The sequence below is a fragment of the Paroedura picta genome, chromosome 11 (assembly GCF_049243985.1).
Source record: "Paroedura picta isolate Pp20150507F chromosome 11, Ppicta_v3.0, whole genome shotgun sequence".
Classification (NCBI taxonomy): domain Eukaryota; kingdom Metazoa; phylum Chordata; class Lepidosauria; order Squamata; family Gekkonidae; genus Paroedura; species Paroedura picta.
The window spans coordinates 37,734,247-37,756,278 of record NC_135379.1 but is presented as its reverse complement, the minus strand read 5'-3'; the positions used below and the strand labels follow the sequence as shown (position 1 = coordinate 37,756,278).

At 43.7% G+C, this 22,032-nt stretch overlaps 1 long non-coding RNA gene across 4 annotated transcripts in view; it reads left to right on the top strand.

Moving 5' to 3' along the window:
• The window catches only part of LOC143820713 (uncharacterized), a 60,676-nt gene that overhangs the window by 11,825 nt on the left and 26,819 nt on the right, over nucleotides 1-22,032 (top strand). For 2 of the 4 annotated variants that reach the window (XR_013225474.1, XR_013225475.1), the window contains exons 3-4: nucleotides 1,643-1,864; nucleotides 3,378-3,663. This is a non-coding gene — a long non-coding RNA (uncharacterized LOC143820713). Of the gene's footprint in view, nucleotides 1-1,642; nucleotides 1,865-3,377; nucleotides 3,664-22,032 lie in introns of those variants that run through there. The other 2 variants (XR_013225473.1, XR_013225472.1) reach the window with 2 other exon arrangements.

Below are 22,032 nucleotides of genomic sequence, written 5' to 3'. Positions count from 1 at the left end.
AGTGTGCATAGAATTGCAGCTTCACCATTTAATCTTCAATAGAGCTATGCTCTTCTAAAGCCATGACTTCATTGTGTAACTCTGTTTAGGACCACACTGCTAATCCTGGCTCCTCTTTTATTGTATGCCTCTTTCTTTGACTTAGAATCACAGGAGTGTACACCTTTTCTCCCCATCCAGTAGCCAGGACAGTGCACCAGAAGAAGTTATTTCCCTTCACCTGCCCTGCTGTGCAAAGATGACCCAACATAGCCCACTGATCTACACTGGTCATTCATTGGCACTGTGGCCCTGTCTTTGGCCTGAAAACTCAAGTCACCTGGCAGACCGCATTCATAGGGTTGGCTGCTGAATGCTGGCAAGTGGCAAGAAGCTTGAGGCTAGGTAGGGAAATCCAACTGCTGTTGCTCCAACAGCATGACACCACTTCCGGCATGATCCTGGAAGTGATGTCACTGCCTAGGCTATGTTCTGTTATTCCACTGAAAATCATTGCCCCAGTGTGGTGAGATCAGTTCTGGGAGTGTGGCTGAGATGGCATCACACCATCATAGCGACAGTGATCTTCCCAGCATTTCTCCCCCCCCACCACCTTATTGGAAGGTGTGTGCGTGTGTGTGTGTGTGGGGGGGGGGGTGGTCAGAGGCTGCCAGTGGAAGGATCCTGCTGAATTTGAAGACCTGGCAGCCATGCCTGGCAGGCTGTATTTTGGAGAAGGGGGTTGTGTGCATAGGGAAGAAGGAGAGGGATTGCTTAGCATCTGGTTGCTGAATCAGGCTACATGGACTCCCACCCTGAAATCTAGCAATGATGGCGCCACTGAACTTTACATCAATATATTTAGTAGGCATAATCGCAACCAAGTCTGCAATTAGAACACTGATGACTTCTGTCTCCAGAAGTTTATGTATTTAATTTAAAACAAAAAACTAACATACAACCTCTGTCAGAAGCCAAAAAAGCTAATTTTCCTTAAATAAGTATGGTGGTGTGCAGTCAACATTCCATTTAGGCTCCATTGATTCAAATCGATTTTGAAGGCCTCGTGTGCAAATATGACTGCTCAGTAGAACTAATGCATGACCATTCTGAAAATGGGAAGATTGAGAAATATAGAGTGTTAGAGAAATTGAGAGTAAGAAAGGAGAGGAGAATCTTGAACAAATTTTATTTCTGCAAGGGGAATCAGAGAAAAGGACAGAAGAGGCAGAAGTGAAGTCCCCCATCTTCACATCCACGTAAGGGCCAAGTTCTGTCTAAGAAGTAGAGAGCCGTCACCTTTTAAAAAGGACAAACATTCTGAGCCTTCTACCTTTGCACAGGAACAAAAACCAAAAGATTAAGCTTGTCTGTGTATAGAGGTAAGGTGATAGTGAAACTTTACCTGTCAGTTTCTGCCTGCTAAAAGAACCTCCAGAAATCTAACTAAACATAGCTTTCAAACTTGGGTAAACAGCACCGATTATAGATATGAATAAGGAAAAATAGCATGGTAAACAATTTGGGTAAGGAATCAGAAATGATAGACAATACATGGAAGCAGCAATTTCTCCCCATTTCCACAAAAGTCTAGGGTGGGGCAGGACATTTCTGAATTATGAGTGGATGAAACACCTGTGCTAAGTCCTCTTATTCCTCACAGGAGGAGCGTATGCTGACTGCTGCTGAATTGTTGTGCCACTCGCTGAAGCAGCCTCAAATACTGCACTGGCCGAGGTGAGGACATCCATTTTTCAAACTCTCATGAATGCAGAAGGTGACATTGATGCAGCAGCCCTTAATCCTGGTACTTGGGACTCAAAAGCCACTGAAGCTGTCGTTCCTCTGGTCCAATGCCTGCGGGTGGTTGCTTGCCATAAGCCGGGTAAGTCCGGGTGACGTAGTGCCTTCATCACCTGCTCAGTGTGCATCCCAAAACCTTATTTTCTTGCACTTTCGCAGGAACCCACGAAGAGAGAATCTTCTCTTCCTTCTGGGTTGCATTCTGCTAATGTAGATTGTAAGGGCTCTTAACATGCCCGGAGTGTCCTTCTTCCCGGCATACTACACTTTGGGATAAAATGAAGGATATAGCTTCTGTATGCAGTGGAACACTGAATTCACTTACGGGAGGAAGAAGAGATCCAGGTGGAGTACCACCCTATCTTTGTAAAAAAATGTCCAGCCTCAACTGGATAAAACCCCCAGTTCCAACACCCTGCAAGCTAATGTTATCATCCCTAAGAACAGTGTCTTCAATCAAGATATGTCAGGGTACTTCCCTCGAAGGTTCAGATGCAGGCAATGTGGGATCCTGAACTACCACAAAAGATCTCCGTGCAGGAAAGTGATGAAATATTGCTAGATGCAGCACAAGGGGTCTTCAAAGAAAATGATTGATGTGCAGATAGCAAGTGAGGCAGGAGGGATCCAATCAGGAGTGAACTGGGACAGAAAAAGCCTGGGAAAGAGTCCCATCTCAGCCTGGCCCATCCTGGCCCTGCCCCTCCAAAGGAGGGAGAGATAGCCTGCCTGTATTGATGACCACCTCTGGGATTGGGTGGGTTGGAAGCCTACCTGGTACGGGACTTGGATATCACCTCCCTTGATCCATGAAGGCCTTGGGTGGGCCTCAAAATGCCTCCTTAATGCTACACTGGTCAGGTGCCATCTTGCCCAAGCTGTGTGGACTTTGAGTGAGCCACAGGCCACTTCCCTCCAGTAATGATGGCTGGGCTGTGCTCCCCTGGGCCCCTCAGATGTTCAGATATCTCCTCCTGTGGGCAGGCTTGAACCTAATTTTTCCTCCCAATTTTCCAGTCTTCCTTTTATCCCCCTCCTGCTGGCTATTGAAAGAGGTGTTTTTTAAAAAAGAGAGAGATTAAAATGGTCCATTAGAACAGTAGTAAATAGACAATAAAACAAAGGCATTTTATTGCGATGCTCATGGCACTTAACCTTTCATGCACGTTTTATACCTGTCCCGTTTTTATTTCCTTTCCCTGGGTTTGTTGTATTGCATTGACTAGTATCAAATAGTTTGCTGCTGCTTGCAACCCATACAGTATTTTCCAAGACATGTTGATTACCCCTTTTCTCCTGCCTACCACCTTTGGGATCACAAATAGATGTGTATAAATGAACCCAGGGACATAGTGAGGAAGATACACACTGGCTTTAAAAAAATATCTTATTCCTTGGTGTCATTGGTAAGAGGCAGATGCTCAATTGATTTATGTAACTGGACAGCTTAAACCATCGCTAGAATGCAATGCCAAGTACAAGCCCATCAGTCTGTGCATTCTTATCTTCAATACATGGTGTGTATTTGGTTTTTTTTTTTTTTTTGCTTTGATGGGAAGAAAATCTCAACACATTTTTTTTTTTTTGTCCATAAGGGTCAAACCAAGTTTGTGAACCACTTAACTATTAAGGGAGAGACAGGTCCATGCTAGAAAGCTGGAGAAGATACAAATCCAAGACTGAGCAGCACTGCAAGTCACCGTTTGACCCATGGGAAGCAATTCACCATGAATGGGGTGTTAAAAAGGCCCGCAAAGCTGAATGCGATGATCTTTGAACATCCACTTTGAACACAAGTGAACTTAAGAGAAGGGGAACCACATTTGATGATGATCTTTCTCATGGTAGTTCCCCCACTGCTTTTATGTTTTCTGTGTTACTGAAGAGGGATAAAGAAGCAACTCATTTGAAAAACAAAAAGAGTTGGTACTTATATGCTGTTTTTCTCTACCAAGAGTCTCATCGCAGGTTACAATTGTCTTGGTGCCAGTTTGGTGTAGTGGTTAGGAGTGCGGACTTCTAATCTGGCATGCCGGGTTCGATTCTGCACTCCCCCACATGCAGCCAGCTGGGTGACCTTGGGCTCGCCAGGGCACTGGTAAAGCTGTTCTGACCAAGCAGTGATATCAGCGCTCTCTCAGCCTCATCCACCCCACAGGAAAGGGAAGGTGACTGTAAGCCGCTTTGAGTCTTCTTCTTCTTCTTCTTCTTCTTCTTCTTCTTCTTCTTCTTCTTCTTCTTCTTCTTCTTCTTCTTCTTCTTCTTCTTCTTCTTCTTCTTCTTCTTCTTCCCTTTTCTCTCCCCACAACAGACACCCTGTGAGGGAGGTGAGGCTAAGAGAGCCATGATATTACTGCTCGGCCAGAACAGCTTTCTCAGTGCTGTGGTGAGCCCAAGGTCACCCAGCTGGCTGTATGTGGAGGAACAACCATCTGTCCAAGCCAAAAAGCCAGTGTGGTGTAGTGATTAAGAGCTGAAGCTTCTAATCTGGTGAGCCAGTTTGATTCCCCACTTTTCCACGTGCAGCCAGCTGGGTGTCCTTGGGCTCGTCCCAGCCCTGATAAGTGCTGTTCTCATAAAGCAGTAATATCAGGGCTCTATCATCCCCACTTACCTCACAGGGTGCCTGTTGTGGGGAGAGGAAAGTTTTCTCTTCCTCCTCCTTGTCTCCATAATATTCCTCAAGAAGTTCCTCTTTGCATGGCCTTCCATGTTTCCTCAGTCTATTAGCTATTATCAGACATTGTCATGCTATCCGCAGAGTTCAGCTTCCCTTGATGGCTCAGGAGAACGTGAGCCAATTATTTCCCAAGGCTAATCTAAAGTAGAAAACAAATGAAAATACACTTTCCCTAACCTACCCAACATCTTAATTAAGATAATATTTGGGACCTGACCTTCAGTACCAAACCTCTGCCACTCAGGCAGGAACATGGTGTAGGAAGGGGATGAATGCTAGCTTAATGAAGAGCTCCAAAGAGGTGCAGAAAGAAACCAGAAAGTGTAAGAAGAACAGATAAGAAGCTGTTCTGTACAAGGGATCCTTGGCACATAATGCTACTCCTTGATGTCACAGATACGCCGTACCACAGGTAGAAATGTTCCCATGGAGATTCAGTTTGAAGGCAAGGAAGAGAAAAGAGTGAGATAGCATGTTATAAAGTCATGCAAAAGTAGTGGTGCTGTGAAAATCCACTGAATGCTTTTTTTTAAAAGCTATATAACAAAAAGTAATTGGTCAGTCAACAAAGCCCCTGAGTAAGTAACCAATTGCAAGGCATAACAGCAGACAAAAGTTCAATAGAGGAAATGTGTGGCAGTAGAAAGGATAATTTGGAATATTCATGCCAATTGACAGGTTCTCAATATACTGTAACAACCGAGTGGGGAGAAAGTCTAGAAGCCATTGTGAGCAGCTCAATATGGGAGAAAAAGAAAAAGAAAACAAGGGATTTGGCTGCATTAAGAGAGAAAACGACAGATCACTTTTTATAGGGCCATTTTTAGAAATTGATAATATGCCTCAAGATTGTGCTTGCCTAAGGTCATTCAGTTCCAGAAAAATAATACAAAAAATATAGAAAACTTCCAAAGACAGCTACAAAAATGACTATAGTGATAAAAAATACTATCATAGGGGAATTCATTCTCAAACAATGAACTGCAAAATCTTTGGAATATGCTGCTGACCCATTACACTGGAAAGAGAGCCCTTCTTTCCCTTCAAAAATTAAGGGCATACAGAATAAAATGAAGAACTTGCAGAATTAGCTGCTGTAGAGGCATATATGTTTGTGTGTGTTTATATGACATACTCTTACAGCACATGAGCCTTGCTTAATTTCTTCAATTTAGATTGAGTGGAACATAATTGGATAGTAACCAGTTTATCAGCAGAAATATTTAGGATTAAAGTGTTAATAGAACATATATAACATAGTCACATGGAAACCGACAAGGAGGAAAAGGCATGGGGCAACAATAGGCATATGAGATGGTAAAGGTGGGTGATAGGAAGTGACCTCACAGGAAGGAAAACAAATGGTGAGTTGATCTTTGGCCAGGATGTGGCATCACAGAGCAGTATGTTATGTCACACCCCTCAGATTTCCCTCCCAAAACTTTTCACTGCCCAGACACCACTCCCAAACTACTAGGAAGTTCCCAAGCTAGAGAAATTGCTGTAAAATGATAGTTGGGTAAATTGCAAGAGTATTGTGGTGATCTGTGACATCACTTCCAGTTATGTGAATGGAAGTGATGATGCAGCATGACATTCCATGATGTCTTCCCTCAGTGTTTCCAGTCCCCTGTTTGGGGCAGGGGATTTTCTGGTACTGGTCTTGTTTAGAGTTTTAAAAAATAGTCATCTGGATGTTGATGTTTCATCACTTCTGGAGAAAACCCTGAAGTGATACCACACTATGAATATTCAGAAACGCTATGGTCTAAAACATACTATGGTTATACTATGGTAAAACCATAGAGTTTTCAGTGAGACCAAGAGAGGACTGGGGTGACTTCTGGGGAAAATGGTTGATGGTGCCCCCCATGTTCTTGCCCTCTGGCCTCCACCTGGTTGTTGGACTCTGCCCTGTCCTTCAAAGCTCCCAGAGTTGGTAGCCCTTGGCTGGAAAGCCTGGGTTGTACCAATCTAAATTTTCCTTTAGTCGTTTTTCAAACATAGTTATTGGTCAAACATAGAGATGCCCCAGACTGTATCTACTGTTCCCACAGCACAAGCTACATCAAGATCCTTTATCATCTCTGAATCAAAAAGCTTTAGCGTTGTTCATTGTGTGTTCTTGCTTCAGAAAATAAAGACTTGGAAAAACGAAAATCAAGAGATTCTGCTGTACAGATGGTACAAACACTTCTACTCAAGATGTTGGAACATCATGGCCACAAACAGCTTTATCCCTCTTTCATTTTAACATCTAGTCTAACAAAGAGTTCTTGAGATGTCAGAAGCTTGCACATACTTCTGAGATATTCTGGTTGATCCCAATAAATAAATGTCACACAATTTTTGGTCTGGAATTTTCCCGCAGGGACTCTCTCTGCAGTGTGGACAACTTGAGATCTGGGAGAAGAAGAGTACAGGTAGTGTGAGAACACACATGAAAATCTGTCCCCTCCCCCCACCGTAAACTTCCCACAATTGCCTGAGAAGGAGAAATTAGACCAATGTAACATTCCACAGAGCAACAATACGGTGATGGGGTAATGTAAACTTCTGTCTTACATATGGGTGTTCAAAGCACAGAAATCTGCTAGGAAAAAATGGGAGTCTATCTGTTCCACTTAATATTTCTGGTAAGGCCTTGGAGAAGGAGCGTGTCTCATGGCTTAGAAGAAGAAGAAGAGTTGGTTTTTATATGCTGCTTTTCCCTACCCGAAGGAGGCTCAAAGCGGCTTACAGTCGCCTTCCCATTCCTCTCCCCACAACAGACACCCTGTAGGGTGGGTGAGGCTGAGAGAGCCCTGATATTCCTGCTCGGTCAGAACAGTTTTATCAGTGCCGTGGCGAGCTCAAGGTCACCCAGCTGGCTGCATATGGGGGAGTGCAGAATCGAACCCGGCATGCCAGATTAGAAGTCCGCACTCCTAACCACTACACCAAACTGGCTCTCTTAAGTGCCACTCAGCACTTCACACCCACTCAGGGTGTCTGTCCTGCCCCTGAATGCCTCCTCCTCCAACTGGCTTGCCTGCCTGTTCAGCGGCCAACCTTCCGTCCCCCACCCCTCCTCCTTCCACTTCCCTCTGCAGCTTGGAAGCTGCAGATCCCTGCTCCGTGAACGCTGCCCCTGCTGGTGACTTTCATAACAGCTGCCTGCAGCTTTCCAGGTCCTGGGGGGTGGGGGAGAGCGTTCACATTCTTCCACTCCACCCCCCTAATCTAGCACCCGTTGTATTCCTGAATGCAACGGGCTTGGCCCCTAGTCATATAAAGTGGACGAAGTGGTGAACTGGAGGATGAAGAGCAGAAGGCTACATGAGCGTTAGACTTATATTCATACACACCCTCTTGCCCAAGGGTAGTCAAACTGCAGCCCTCCAGATGTCCATGGACTACAATTCCCATTAGCCCCTGCCATCGTTCACTGGCAGGGGCTCATGGGAATTGTAGTCCATGGACATCTGGAGGGCCGCAGTGTGACTACCCCTGCTCTTGCCTGTCATGAAGCTGCATTTGTACTAATTGTTTTTATAGCACTCCTACCCAGGGAATTCTGAAAACCACCGTTTTGTGAAGGCGCTGAAAAATACTGTTAACAGCTTTCCCCCTGTAACATAGATCTTGCTGTATTTTCTGTCATAGCAACTCTTGGCTTTTAAACCTAATCTCCAGCAGTGGGTTGACATCTTGTGTATATTTTTAAATTTAATTTTAGCAATGTGAGAAAAGATATTTACCTGTGGTTTGAAAGAAAATGGCACTTTGTAAAATGTCATGCTACTTTCCCCTTTCTTCTTGGCATCAATTATCTGATAAAATAAGGTGTCATGGTTTGGGACCTTCTTTGCTCTTTGTATTTTGGTCAGGGGACCAACTTCATAGCCTTGAAAGCCAGAGATAGAAAAGACATGTGGCGTAATTAAAATCACTTCACAGTTGACTTCATTCTCCCTTCAGGTCACCTGCTTAGAAGGCATGAGAAAAACACTAGGCCAAGAAAGACATTTCTGCCTGCCTGTTGTTTATGAGTCACTGGTGGCACCAAGAGTGTTTCCCCTCATTATGCTGAGGACACGGTGGAATGGAGTGGTCGGGGCTTACCAAGCTCATTTGATGGAAGCTTATAGATCAAACTCATCATACCAAGGCATCAGGAATAAAAAAGCACTTATTTATTCAGCAGGCCATCTACAAGAAGAGGGGAAAGAATCAATAATATCTCAAACTTAATGAGTTGTACGACAAGTAAATAAGAGTTCGCCGTAAACAATATTGATTGGGTTACCCTCTCAGCTGGAACAAATACCTTTCTTCCTGTAATTAAGTATTCCATATGTTGTATGGTAGGTTTCATGGAAGTAGTGTTCTATCAGTAGTCTTTTATGAATTTTGGGTAACCCTTTAGCTCTTTGAAGAGCCTCTTGTGGCGCAGAGTGGTAAGGCAGCAGACATGCAGTCTGAAAGCTCTGCTCATGAGGCTGGGAGTTCAATCCCAGCAGCCAGCTCAAGGTTGACTCAGCCTTCCATCCTTCCGAGGTTGGTAAAATGAGTACCCAGCTTGCTGGGGGATAAAAGGTAATGACTGGGGAAGGCACGGGCAAACCACCCCGTATTGAGTCTGCCAAGAAAACGCTAGAGGGCGTCACCCCAAGGGTCAGACATGACTCGGTGCTTGCACAGGGGATACCTTTACCTTTACCTTTACCTTAGCTATGTCATCAGTCCCACAGCTACTGGCTTGTGTCCCGTATGATGAAGCAGCTTCAGTTTTACCAGATAACATTAATTTCACCATGGCAATCTGACAAAGTGACCTGTGTTCAGGACCTGCCAGCCTGAGTGCTTTCTATGACCTAGATGGGCAGCCTAGGCACTTTCCACACCAGTAGGGTTGTCAGACTTGAGGTGGTGGCTGCATATCTGGGATTACAACAAGAGATGGAGATCAGTTCACCTGAAGAAAATGGCAGCTTTGGAAGTCAGACAACATAACATTATACCCCATTGAAGTCCCTCCCCTCCACAAACCCTCCCCTCCACAGGCTCCACCTACCAAATCTCCAGGTATTTCCCAAGCCAGAGCTGACACTCTTCTCCACCAGCCAGCCCAGGTACATTTGGGACTGCCTGGCAGCTGCCAGTTTCCTTGCCCAACAAAACAAGCTCCCAGAGGAGATCAGGGCCCTGACGGAGCTTAAACAGTTCCGCAGGGCCTGCAAAAAGGAGCTCCTCCACCAGGCATTTGGCCGAGACCAGATGTAATCTACAGCGACCAAGGGCCCCTGCTCCCCCCCACCCCCCCTCAGAATTCAATCAATAAGCCACCCCCCTCAGAATCCCATCAACAAGCCCTGGACCTGTTTGTGTTATGATTGTTTATTGTTATACTGTGTTGTGTTTGGTTGCAATTGTTGGTTATTGGTGTACATGTTCTACAGACTGTTTTATGTATGGTTCTCTGATATAATGTAAACCGCCCTGAGCCTCCGGGGAGGGCGGTATAAAAGTATGATAAATAAAATAAATAAATAATAAATAAGGATGGAGAAAGTGTATGTTGTAGATCTGTTGCCAACTCTTGGTTGCAATATTCCTGAAAATTTGGAGTAAGAACCTGGGGAGGGAGCTCTGCAGGGATGTGATGCCACAGTGCACCCTTCAAAATGGCCCTTTTCTCCAGGAAAACTGATCTCTTTAGTCTGGAGATGAGTTGTAATTCCAGGAGCTCTTCAGGCCCTGTCTTGACATTGACAACCCTAATATATGAGGCATAGGTGACACTGATCAGTCCCTTTTCCAAATTTAGCCTCGATTAATGGGGTACGTACCCACAAGCAACATTCTGGCATTGTGCTAGTTTGTTTGTGGTTTCTCAGGCAGCAGGAGTTAAAAAGCAGATACATGTGTTGGATCAGGCAGGCAGGAGCAACACTGTCCTTCAACCAGAGGGGTATTCCTTAAAAATTAACCAATTTATTATGACACATGACTCAGAAGCCACTTCATTTGGAGAAGATATATAGACCCAAAATTGCAAACAAAAGAAAGGGGGGGTCTCTATCTTAAGGAGACTCACAGTGGCTTACAATTGTCTTCCCTTCCTCTCCCTGCAGCAGTCACCTTGTGAGGGAGGTGGGGTTGAGAGATCTGTGAATGGCCCAAGGTTCCCCAACAGGCTTCACAAGGAGTAAGTGGGAATCAAACCCAGATTAGAGTCTGCTGGTCTTAACCACTACACCACAATGAGGGAGCGGAGTTCTTACAAAGAGAGACTACTATTTTGGGACACAAAAGTGTTACCTTAGCATTGCACAGCACAGATGAGAACAAGGTTCAGTCTAATGAGTAAACTTTCTAGTGGGTGTGGCATACTCCTAACTGTTGATGTTAGTGAAGTGGAAAGAATTTGTTACTAAATGGTCAGGGAGATTGAAATTGGTGTCTAGAAATGCGTTTTCTATCGAAACACCATGGAATTAAATATGGAATTCCTCCTACTTTTAAAGAAACTGACTCCCATTTAAAGAAACTAAGTCCAGTTTCTCCTCTCCAAAATGACCTCTGTCTCTCCCCCACCATTTTACTGCATCGCTGGTGTAACCAGCTCCAGCTTCGTTGCATAAAGCAAAAGCAATCTTGTGTCACCTTAAATAGTCACAGATGTACTGAAACATAAAGTCTTTTGGCTTGAGCCACATCATCAGATGCATAAAGTGGATTCCTAAAGATTCTGCTTCAGTAAACCTGTTAGTCTTTAAGGTGACAGAAGACTCATTTTTTTAATGATTGAAATTAAATACAAGAGTGACTCTTGCAAACTCTCATCACTTCTCCTAATCACTTATCATAGTTGCAGGAGCGCTTCAGTAAGTACAAATGAAAAATTATATCTTGGATCTGTGATTCAAGAAAATGCTCCTATTAAATCTGCTACTTGGATGAAAAGATACCCATTTTGCATGTGTATATTATTAATTGGCAAGCGTCTGAATAGCCCCAACCAACCATTCAAAGTAAATGGGAACATCTGTTGAACAGACAGGACACCACAACAAGCAAACGAGTCAAGAAGAGCCAAGTTAAGCCTTGATGGACTTGGACCTTTTCCACACCAGGAATCTGGTCCGGTGCAGCACTTGTTCGGTTGCGGGGTTAATTTCTGCTTCTTAATGACATCTGCACTGGTCCAGAGCATTCCCAGGTCTTGTGTGATGCAGGCCCTCATTTGCCGCATGGCAAGGGAATGCTGACGACATCCAGAAGCAGAAAATTAGCCCTGCGACCAGATGAGTGCTGTGCCAGGCTGGATTCCTGGTTTGTAAAAGGTTCTGGAGAACCTCTTCATAAAGTGGATGGTGATGTCAATATGTTTCCTTCATTCTTCATCCTGATCAAACTGGTCTGATGATAAATGGGCTGAACTACCGGAGAGATGGCAGTCATGGGAGATAGTTGATGCGGAGGTAGAACATTGGGAACCCCAGCCTTCTGGAGCCTCTAAAATTCTCACAGAGGGTAGTGGATGCAACCACAAAATGACTGCTGCAGAAGGCAGAGCCATCCACGAAACGTCAGGAAGTGAGGTTATGCATAACTCTAATCGCTGCTTTTCAACACAGAAGCTCAGTTTAACAGGATATATTTTTTAATGAATTTATTGCTTAAAAATGTTTTTCTGCAGAAGCAGTGGATGTATGTCCCAGCCTGTTCCCAGGTGACTCGTGACTTCCAGGGGCATGGCAGGAAGACGTGGCCTGTTGACATCACTTCCAGGGTTTCTCATCACATCCAGGGTTTCTCAAAACCTGAAGAATGTTTCAGGGGTTTCTCAACAGTAAAAAGGCTGAGAAAGGCTGCCACAGGGAGAAGGATCTAACTAATCCCCTAAGGAACCAGGATGGCTGCAGATGATCCTTAAAAGCCTGCCCTGCAAAGCTGTAAAGTGATGGCAGAGCTCACATTGTGGATCCTAGCTTATTTATGCGGGTGGCAAGGACCTGAATGTTTCATCACAGGCTGCATTGTTCCTAACACTTGTTTCCCACCTTAGACATTAAGAGCACAGGATAAGGCGCTCCTTGAATGTAGAGATGCTTCCTGCCCTATAAGTGTAAAGTGCTGTTGTTATATGTACAATGTGGGTACCACAGAGTTTGTGCAGTTTTGTATTTCACCCCAAGCGTGTGTAGAAATTATGACAGTTAATGTTACAAAGATGGCTAAACTTTAGAGACTACTTTTCTAGGGGAGGTTTTGGTATTGTGGTATTCTTGTAGGTCTTGGCCATCGGCACTGCATCTGATAGATCAAATCCGCTGGGGCTTAGCCGTGCAGTGACCAGGCATCAACATTTGCATTTCTATGCAACTGCACGCTCCTCTGTGAAGGGCAGTCGTTTTACTTAGTTGCAAAGCAAACAGTTTTGTTCTTATTCAGCCGTGTTCTTAATATTTCATGCACCAGGGGAGAAAAAGATAGTAGAGATTAGGAAATGAAAGAAGCCAAAGCACTGCAACAGCGGCCAAGAATTAATTAGGACTAAAATCACACCCATCTACATGTGAGCACATTAACTATTAAAATTAAGCCCAGAAATGTGCACAGAATTGTGGATATGAAACAGGGTGGGGATTTCATACCAAGAGTCATCTTTTCAAACACCATCTAAAGAAGAGGAACTGCAGTTAATCATTAGACAAATGAGGCCATCGCATCTTCAGCACCCAGGAAGTGGATGGAGTTGTTAACTCTGCGACAATCACACATTCCTGTTGGGGTGTTTCTTAACCAGCAGGGAGGTGTAGACAGCGTGGCATGGAGGAGTAGGATCTGATTGAACTCCCATCCCCATTATGTGGAGAAACTTTCTGGGTGACCTTAGGTGAGTCCATCTTAGCCTCAGCTGCCTCATAGGTATCTGAGGAAGGGAGCTTTGGCTTTCAAAAGCTAATGCCCTGTAAACCTTGTTGGTTTTGAAGATTCTACTGAACCCTTAGCTGTTCTACTTCACAGGGTTGTTTTGAGAATATGAAGGAAGGAAAACTTTGTAGGTTGCTTTGCACTCTTTGAAGGAAGGGCAGGAGAAGCATTGACTAGGCCAGGAAGAATGTTCGTCATGCATTGTGGCCTGTTTGGAGTTTGTTAACTGGAGCTTGTGAACTGAAGATGAACTGTCATGAATTTTGGTACCATTTGTGGTGGCTTGTGACAGTTCATGAAAAGGAAGAAGCAGGGGCTTACCGCAGCTCAAGGGTTTGGATTAAGTGGCTAGGAGAAAGGGAAAAGGGAACCCTTTGTCCCGGGAATCCCTCCCTTTCTCCTAAATTGGCCTCTCCACGTCTCTTTTTGAGTGATCCCCCTGCCCTCCAAAGTGCTGTTTTTTGCACTGTTTTCTGCGATCCTTTTAAAGTTTAGAAGGACTGCTGAAGACAGCCTGCTGAATGGCAGGGATGCCTCCATGCTGTGGAAATGTCTTGTGGTCTGTCTTGTGCGGTCCAAAATTCAAAGTTGCTCCCTGCCACTTAGGTGTGTTTAGGACTTTCTGCAGACCCCAAATGAAAGGGACAGCAGTCCCTAAATTCATGTAAAAATTCTATATGAAAATGTGGGGTGGACATCAGTAGATATATAGAATGTATATATACGAAAAGTCAAGTATAATGGATATCTGTCTGTCTGTCTGCCTCTCTGTCTGTCTGTCTGTCTGTCCATCTGAGCCATTCGCCGTGAGACCCAGTGAGAAAGGTTGCCCATAAATAATGTAAATTAAAGCATCTTAGAAAAATCCAAGCTTCACCACAAACTAGCAAATCCAAGGAACTAGCATATCTAATGGAACTTCAGGTGTTTTCATTTCCATTATCCAGCCAAACCATGTAAATACCACTGCATGACCCAACCAAGTTGATGTTTTTGTTTTTGTTTAACATGTTGCTTTTATCCCCCTTTGGTGAGGAGAGCAGGTTACAAATTCATGTAAATAATTAAAAAATGGGATCCAAAGCAACTTATCATTCTCATCATTCTCTCCTCTTCCATTTTATCTTCACATCAACTACTCTGTGAGGAAGTTTAGACTGAGAGGCTGCAGTAGCCTTTTAAGCATGGGGGAAAAAAGCTGGGCTGGCGTTTATGGGGCAGCAGGGCTAATTCCCACTTCCACACAACATCTAGCACCTGGCACACTTTAGGCCCTCCATAGCCCTGCATTCCCTTTTCTGCCATGGGCACCAATAGGGCCTATCACAGCGCAGGCCCCTGTGGAAGAAGAAGAGCCCGGCCTTCCAGGCCCGGTTTCTCTCATTCCTATTGCATCCCAGAAGGGACCAAGCAGCTCCGCAGAGCTTCATAGTTATGCAGTCCTTGATGAAAATAACCCCCCTCCCCACCACTGAATGCGAAACAGCCTTGTTTGGTCTGTGTCTGAACCAAGGCCAAATGCCTCAATAACAACCTGATCCAAAGCTTTCCAAATACGACCATCAACTGTCCATTTTTCAGTTTGGATAAGCTATATCAAATGAATGGGGCATATTTGATTTGGGTTTGGGTTATAATCACATCTCTTTTGCCATTTTTTAAAATGACAATTTTTGCATTTTTGTTGGGCAACTGCCCCCCCCCACCCCAATTGTAAGCATAGCTGTCTTGATTGCATGAGAATCTTGGCAACTTATCTAGTATGCTGAATTTTCATAAAATCTTACATTTTTGGGTGGCAAGCTATCATTTTGGGGTCTGAAAATATTTTCAGTAAACTTCTACCTTCCACCTTTTGGTGTGATGAAAATACTGAACATTACTTAAGTGATCTTTCTCATGTACCACAAAACCCACGTAGTGTTTTTTTTTTATTTTACTCCCCCCCCCCCCACACTTCTTTTAAATTTAATTTTTGGGAGCACTAGAACAAACCTCAGGGCAACAGCTGACAAATTTCATAGCTAAGAATGAGATTTTGAGTTTGGGAGATAATGAAGCATGACTCAAAGTAACACGAGGAACATCTGTGCATTCTGAATGCCACCAAATTTAGGAGCATTTTTTGTGGTGAGTCAATCCCCTACCATTCATGATTTGGACTCGTTTGGCAAAATATGTGAATTATAATCCATCACCCATTGAAATGATTAACAAGACATGTTGGCGCTTTAATATTTTCAAGACAAATTTTGTGGCAGAACTAATTTGACAGCTGTCTGAATTACAACAATGTACAATCATATTAGGCTCCTGAAATGTTGGACTGAACATTTGTGCTCCCAGCCAGAAGGAGGGACTCTCCTGTCACTTGACCATGGGGGCTTTACAAATTGCTGAAAACACTTGACATCATATTGGAGCAAAGGATATGACGTCTTTATTTGGGGCCTATCTGCAATTTGCCTAGGAACCCGAACAAGGCCATGTCAGCTGGCAGATTGTGTTTTGTTTCCAGAAACTGCACACTGTGGGCACCACGGACTAAATAAAACTGTAAGCCCTCCTGGGGCGGGATGTGTCCGGGATGAGGAAGGGTCCGGATTGGACCCTTCCTCATGACAGACAATCGGAGGGACCAATCGGCAGGTGCAAAGCGCCTGCCGATTGGTCCCTCTGATTCCTAGCAACTGCGAGCCGCCCGCAGCGCGGCTCGCAGTTGCTCCCGGCCTGATGCGGTGAGAGGCGCAAAGCGCCTCTCGCCGCATCAGGCCGCCGCCCGAGGGAACCCCCGGCAGTCGCGCGGCAGCAGCAGCAACTCGCCCGCCAGTGCCACGGGCCGCCGAAGAGCCGCAGCACGCCGAGGAGCAGCCGGCAGGAGCCGCGGAGGTGCGCGCCGAGGAGCTCAACCCGCCCAACCCGCAGCCGAGGAGCCACCGAGGAGCCGCCGCCCTCTTTCAGGTAGCCTTCCCTCCCTCGCTCTCGCCCCTGCCTGCTAGAGCCCATTGTATTCTTTATACAATGGGCTTTTTTTTACTAGTTAAACATAATTCTGGCAATATTTCATGTATGTAGGGCTGCCAGCCAACCCCTGGGAGCTTTTAGGGGGCGGGGCTTGGCATCCTGGTGGCTTGCAATGCCAAAATGCCATTTCCAGTTGCAGAAACAAAAGTGAAACCATGTGTCGAAGTAACACTCTAGAAAGACATGGAGATTGGGAGGATTGCTAGACATCGTGGTGATGCGTGACACCAACTTATACAACCAGAAGTGACATTATGTCATTGCAGGGCTGTCATATTTCTCCTGCTGCTGCACTGCATGGCAGGGGGCAGAGGTCTCCCACTGTAGTATGAGATCTGATCTCCCTACATATAATATAACTGCAGGGCTACATTTAAAGGAAGAATATTTCCCTCTTTATTTATAAACCTTCAAATAAGTAATCACTCAACCTTAAATCCATTTCTTCAAACACTATTTTATCGTGGCCTCAAATAGAAAAACTGGTTTGAGAATGAGAAGGCTATGTCCAGTAGGGACATACAGGGACACCATAAGAGGCAAACAGTGCCATCCTCAGGGCTGTCACAATCTTCTAAGTTCATTGAAGTAAGTAGGCTTTAAAAGGTATAACTCTGTTTAGGACTGTGCTGAATGTCAGATAGGTCAACTCAAGCAAGCACACCACTGTTGACCACCCTCCAGTGCTCCCGTTGCAGTTTCTCAATGCCTCAATAGTAGGGGGTGTTACTGAATTCCAGGAGATCGCTGGTTGTGTTTCTCTTGTGGCTTCTCCACTTTTGGAATGAAATTGCTATTCTTTTTCCTCCCCAGTTTAAATGTTGCCCCCCCATTAGTTGCACAAAAATGCCAGCAATGATAAATGGAACATTTCCAAAAGAAAACTGGTGGTATGAAAGGTTTATTTTATTTATCAAATTTATACCCCACCACTCCCTTGACAAAGCTTGGAGTGGCTTACAGCAAAGTAAAATACAATTCAGTAGACAACTTTAGAAGTATCATAGCAATAAATATCTAATAAATATACTACACAAGTTAAAATCAACTATATAAATCTCCTTTTAAAACATAACTGCATCCAACAACCCAATAATAAAGTGATACAGTGGAAACAATGCAAGAATTGCAAGTAAGACAATGGCAAATTAAAAGCCTGTTGGAAGAGCTTTGTCTTACACTGCAGAAGCTAATGAAATACACCCAACTGGAGTCACCACAGAGAAGGCTCTTGCCCTGGCAGAAAAGAAGTGAGGAAGGCTGGGAACCACCCAAAATTGTGTGATGAAGAGCATAGGCAATGTGGGGAATTGTAGTGGGAGAGGTGCTCCTTCAAGTACTATGGTCCCAGACCATTTAGGGCTTTAAAAATTAAGGCCAGTACCTTGGCTTTGATCTGGAAACCAATTGACAACCAGTGTAGCTGCCTCAGTATTGGCTGTATGTATGTTGGTAGATCATAGTGTACAATTCAAAAGCATTCTGAATAACTTTAAGCTCCTGAAGCATCTTCTAGGCAAGTTGTTCATAGAACAAAATGCAATAGTCAAGTCAGGAGGTGACCATGACATAAGTCATTGTGGGCAGATGCAACTGAGACAGATATGGAGGCAGCTGATGGGTTTGAGAAAGACTGAAAAACACAAACCTTACCAATATGGACTCCTTTTTCTCCAGAGAAAGTGAGGCATCAAGCCATACATCCAAGCTCTTCATGGAGCCTACTGGTGACAGTTGGGTCCTGTCCAGAGCCAGAAGTGGCACCCCCCATACTAACCCAGCCCTACCCAGCCTCATGACTTCCATCTTTAATAGATTCCATTTCAACCAGCTGTCTTTGAACCATCCACCTATGGAAACCAGCAACTGGCTCAAAGCCAGGGGAGTTGTCACTGGTTGCTTATCCAGCAGGAGGAAGAGGATGTTCTTCCTGACAATGTACAGAAATGAAAAGGCAGGGGGGACACATATTTGAACATCCTTTTCTTAGCAGGGATGGATACCAAAATGTCTACTTCACCAGCTTGTCTTTCAGTGATGCAGGAGATCTACAATTGGGATGACATGAGAGATATTTACAAATTATGCCTGGGGTGGAGAAGGTAAGAGAAAGAGGTATATTTTCTCCCCTTCTCACAATATAAGAACTCATGGGCACTCAATATGATTTACCCATAATCATATGGCAAATCATTTTTCTAGCTGAAAGGTATTTGCAAAGCAAGTTGTGATATGACACATATATCGTTTTTAAAAAATTCTGCTCCAAACTTTTGTGTGCACTTAAGTAAGGGTTTAAAAAAAATTGTTTTAGAATGTGGCCAATTTAAAGGTAAGTCATTCATTTTCCAAGAGCATTCTCAATGTGGAGCTCTAAACCAAAAATAAATCGTTTGGAGCACAATCTAGCCAGTTAAGCATCTCTAAGTCACATTGATTTTAGTAGGAAAATGACGCATGTGCAATACTATGCAGAGTTACTTCAGCCTATCCATGGTCTTCACGAAGAATAACTGAACATAAGATTGCAGCATAAATCTTATCCATCTCAATCAATGAATGGGATTTTGAATGGCATTTTTTGGCTGGATCATGCCCTTTGGTGCATGACAGTGTGTTCTGTGAGTTATGAGATATTTGGCTTGCTGCTCATCCATGGCCAAGCCAGGTTAATGTAATATATATCAAGTCATATATACACACAATAGAAACTTATCCCCTGTCAGTAAAAAAAATCAACTAGTGACACAATCTCAGCTTTGCCTGAGTTTGCATATCTTTTAAAAGATCTGTCTGGGAAAGATGGGACATAAACATGTCATCTAACTATGGTAGTTGTGAGTGATACATGCATTCTTAAGTGTCCCACTTTCATTACTGTAACATAACTAGGACAGTAAAGTGAGGATGTCATTGGGCCCTTGCTTCCATGTATCTTTGTCTGAAATGTCACAACTTAAGTATGTCTAGGCCATTGCCCCTGGAGGGTCAACATGATACGTGGTCGTATCTTCACTGCAACCTTCTGTCCTAGTACTAACAAACCATAGGGGGACTTCCTATGGGGTGTTAGACCAAACAATTCTGTTGTCATGTGGCTGACCTACCAATGGTCTTCAAATGAAGTTTGCTGACAATATAGTTGCTTCTGTGGTCTTTATGAGGCCACTGCCTTAACTTTATTGCTTTATTGGTTACATTAAATTTGTTCCAATACTAGTCTCTTGTTTTAGGATGTCATATATTGCAAAGTGCTGGATACTCTGTCTTTTTGCCCAAAGGGTACCCCTGTCTATATCTGAAGGTAAGCTTTGTGATTTTATCAATTCACCTTTATCAATTCACTCAGATCCCTTCATTACCCCCACTATTTATTGCTAAAGGATGGACAACCAGATCTGAATGGAAAAGTTTACAACTGGACACATCTGACTTGTCATTTGGTTTTGTCTAGAATGATCTGTCAATAGGCAATGGTTTGGCAAGACTTTTGCGTTATCTCTCTCTCTCTCTCTCTCTCTCTCTCTCTCTCTCTCTCTCTCTCTCTGTGTGTGTGTATGTGAGTGTGAGAGAGAGACAGAGAGAGAGAGAGAGAGAGAGAGAGTCAGTTGTCTGAAAGTATTACAAAGCTGCATGCCTTTGGATACTGAAAAAGAGTCGCCCTGTTGGCTTGATGAGCTGTTTACAGCTTCCCCCTGTTTTGTCGCTGTGCCTTGCTAGACTCCACAGGAGTGAATTAAAAACTGTCATCGGTTTTTCGGTAGAGTTTCACGGCTATATAACCTATGCATAGAGCCCTGCCATTGCTGTGGTTTACAATTACTATGGCACAGTGGCTGTCAGGATCACAACAGAAGATTGCCACGTGGAATAATAACCGTCAGGAATTTATTTGCCATCCACAGGCCTGTTGTGTCATTTTGCTTTCTCATGCTTATTTGAAATGCAAGGGTCTGTTTGGGGCTTATTATGAGTGACTGGGTTTCTCTGAATAAAATCTCACCTGCTTCGACTAGAGGCAATTTTTTGATTGAGAGTTCTGTGACTACAAACTAGACTGCATATTTCAGGATAACCAGCAGTTGTGTGGAGTGTGTGTGTGTGTCGGAATCAGTTTCTGTCTTTTGCCTGAGACCGATATTAAATTTAGAACAGTCCCGCTGCATGTAAGCTTGTATGCCTCTTTAGGGGGGAAATAATAATTAAAATCTTGTCTTAACTGTTGGATATTAATTTCGTTCCTGTGGTTTAGGAACAAACACATAGTTGAGAACGAAATTTCAGTGTGATGTTTTTTCTTCTTCTAAAGGAAGGATGACAAATCAGATATCAATTCAATGTAAAGTCTTGGATAAACTATGATACACACTCCCTATTTACCCACACCATTCATTCATTCATTCATTCATTCATTCATTCATTCATTCATTCATTCATTCATTCATCCATCCATCCATCCATCCATCCACCCACTGCCCTCCCTTGTGGGTCAGAAACCAGCCTCTTCCAGTCCTGTTTGCAAGTTATACTGAACAAACATATACTGAATGAACAGTGTACACTTGAATTTTCTTTGTGTGCGTATTGAGTAATTCTCACAGTTAATTCATGTACAGCTGATGTGTGGTTGAAGCCTTGTACTTTCAGCTAAACCATTCCCCTTCATACTGATCCAATGGTGGCTAGAAACTCAATGAAGTAATTAATCTCCAAGACACCTCGTTCCTGCCTTACAATGTTGACATCTGAGGAAGTACTAATGAAGCGGCATATTTATCTGGAATTTCCATCTTGTTATTCTATATTTGGACTTTTTTTTTTGCAATTGAGACTACAGTAAATCATCCAGAGAAAGACTGTTTTCTTGTTTTATCATTCTTTGTAAGTTTTGAAGTGTTTCAGCACCCATATTGATGTTCTAGTATATTTAAGCTAGTATTCTGTGTTAAATATAGTGGCTCTGAATGAATATCATATGGCAGGGGTTTTTGAAACCCTGTGGGCTTCTTGGTGGCCCTGGAAGGGTTTCCTGAATGGGTGGGAGTTAACTCATTTTTAATATATTTTTTGAAATTTGTTAAACATTTATTGGGTGATATGACTATATATGGTCATGTTGACCCCTCCTCCCAAAATGGCCAATAACAGGCCTGGAAGGGGTGGGAACGGGAGGGGCCCCCAGTATGTGTGTGCACAGCTATGCTTCCCAACCATATTTTACATGATAGCACCACTTCTGGGGTTTCTCAAAGCCTGAAGAAGGTTTCAGGGGTTTCTCCATGGTAAAAAAGTTGAGAAAGGCTGTGATATAGCCTTCACACAGTGTCATCTGTTGTTTTCTTTCTCTTTCTGGCATCTGGAAGCCCCCTCCTTCTCTCTTTTGCCATGCAGAAAAAAGGAGACTTTTGTTTGCAAGACTAATCCTATAACTGGCACGAGTATCTGCTGGTACTGCTGCCATTTGTGGCCACAAAAGCTTTATCTTTCTTTCATGTAATAATATATATCTCCTTGCTTCTTTCTCCTGTTGTATCCCTACTTTGAATGCTGCTTGGTAACTGCTTTGGGTCCTGACCATGTGGGCTGAGCACATTCATACTCTGTTCTTGCTGGTAATTATGAGC